Here is a 2372-nt window from a genome sequence, read left to right as displayed (position 1 = left end):
GTGATGCTTACATACTCAACAAATTGAGACTTCTCAGGAAGGTGCTTTAATTCAATCATCCACCAAATATTTAGTAAACATCTAAGTGTTGGGCACTGTGCTCAGAGCTGGAATGCCAACAGACAAGTGGTAGATCCAAGGGACTTAAAGACAAATAGGTTAGATAGTCATTCCTTTCCCAAATATTTACTGTTACCTACCTTAATCCAGGCACTGTCATGAGCGCCAAGAATACAAGAATGAACAAAACAAGCAAAATCCCTATTCATGGAGCTTACATTCTAGAGGATGCATTAGATGATACATGAGATAAATATGTAAAATGTATGGTATGTGGGATAGGGCCAAGAAAGTAAAGTAGCGAAGCAGGATAGGGCATGTAGGAAGAGTGTTGCAATGTTAAATAGGGTGTTCAGGAAAGGAACATGAATTTTGAGTAACCACGAAGAAAAGGGGCAGACACTAGGTAGGCGTCTGGAAGGAGGGCACTCAGGCAGGTATACGGGGTCATCCTGAGGCTTTTCTCTGCCAAGGCCAATAAGGAGGCTGCTGTGTGGCTGAGCAGAAAGAAGACATGTGCTAGAGGAAGTGAGGTTGGGGGGCAATATGGTCCGAGTGGTCTCAATGGTCACCACAAGTATGTGGACTCTTCCTCTGAGTAAGAGGGGAGTCATGGAAGGTTTTGAAGCAGAGTAATCAGAACTGACTTATGTTCTAACAGGATCAGCCTAGTTGCCATAAACAATGACAAGGATGAGTCTATTTGTCAGATTTGGAGTATATTTATTTTATTTTATTATTTTTTAATATAATAGTTTACTTTTACATCATTTTGTGCATTTTTCCATCTCAGTTGTAATCCCCGTGGCTTCCCATCACCAAATCACCCATGTGCCATCACCATAGTCCAGTGCATTTCCCTCCCCCCATTGTTTTTGATCCCATTCCCCACTCCACCCCCATAAAATGTCTCTGGTCTATAGCTGTTCATTATTAGTATTATTTTCTTGCCTGGTCCTATATACTCCTACTATGAGCGAAACCATCCAGTATTTTTCCTTTTCTTTCTGGCTTATTTCACTAAGCATGATCCCTTCCAACTCCATCCAAGTTGCTGAAAAAGGCATGTGTTTTTGTTTTGCTTTGTTTTGTTTTTTCCTGGTTGCTGAGTAATATTCCATCGTGTATATATACCACATCTTTTTAATCCAGTCATCCACTTTTGGGCATTTGGGTTGTTTCCATGTCTTTCCAATTGTAAATAAAGCAGCAATAAACATGGGGTACAGGTTATCTTTTTGAATCAGTATTTTTGTGTCTTTTGGGTAGATACCTAGGAGTGGGATTGCTGGGTCATATGGAAGCTCCATTTTTAGCAATTTGAGAAACCTAGATTTGGAGTATATTTAATGGTAGAGTCACCACTTACCATTGAAGGGTTAAATATAGATGGCAGTCACGAAAATAAATAAGCAAGTGAGTATGACAAAATACTGTGTTTACTAAATCATGTAAATCCTGTGTTGGAAAGCCAAAGACTAGTCTGGATCTTAGCACAGCAAGTTCACTTTTGGCAGGACTTTGGGCTGGAACTCCAGGGTGGATAAACTGCCCAGGCACTGATAAAGCTGGACATCCAGCAGGATGCCATAGAGTCTATGTTGTGATGAGGAAACTGAGAAAATGAAACCACATATTTCAGTGATTATTTAACTGCTTTCTTGGACCAAAGTTAAATCACATCCTGGTGTATTTCTTACCTTTCTACCCCAGTGTTCTGAGTTTGTAAGCTGTAGACCCCGGTAGCCCACCCATTGCCATTTACTGAAGCCACAGGGAGATATTACTAATAATGTCCCCATTAACTGATTACTTTTATCCCAGCCCTAACTCAAAATATGGTCTTAAGAGACCCAAAACTAATTTCTCAAGATAAATGAACCAAAAGTGGCAACTGAGAACCTTAGAGGAAAAAGTCATTCTGCAGTAAGTTAAATCCAAATTATGAATTTCTAAATATGCACTTAGAAGTATTTTCAGATAAGGGTCTATCTTGACTTCCTTTTTTCAAGAATCTGTAACCCAGAATCATAAAATCCAAAGGAATTTATATTTTAAACATTTAACCACAAGGTGGAGATCTAAAGCAAAGATTAGTTTTCATGGCAGGCATCAACTTAGAATCTAGAACTTCTCATCTAAGATTGGAGTGATTTGTGTTCTCAGACTGTGCCAGAAGCTGATTTGGTACTTTAGGCTGGCAGAAAATATGGCATTTATGCATCAGTGTTTTTTTTTTATATAGGTTAGAAATACATATGGCAATTTCTTTAGAAGTTCTAAGTTTCCTGAATAATCAATGGCAAAAATAT

This window comes from Condylura cristata, unplaced genomic scaffold (assembly GCF_000260355.1).
Source record: "Condylura cristata isolate star-nosed mole 26May11 unplaced genomic scaffold, ConCri1.0 scaffold00024, whole genome shotgun sequence".
In the NCBI taxonomy this organism is placed as follows: Eukaryota; Metazoa; Chordata; class Mammalia; order Eulipotyphla; family Talpidae; genus Condylura; species Condylura cristata.
The sequence above is the reverse complement of the archived record's forward strand: the minus strand, read 5'-3'. Positions refer to the sequence as shown.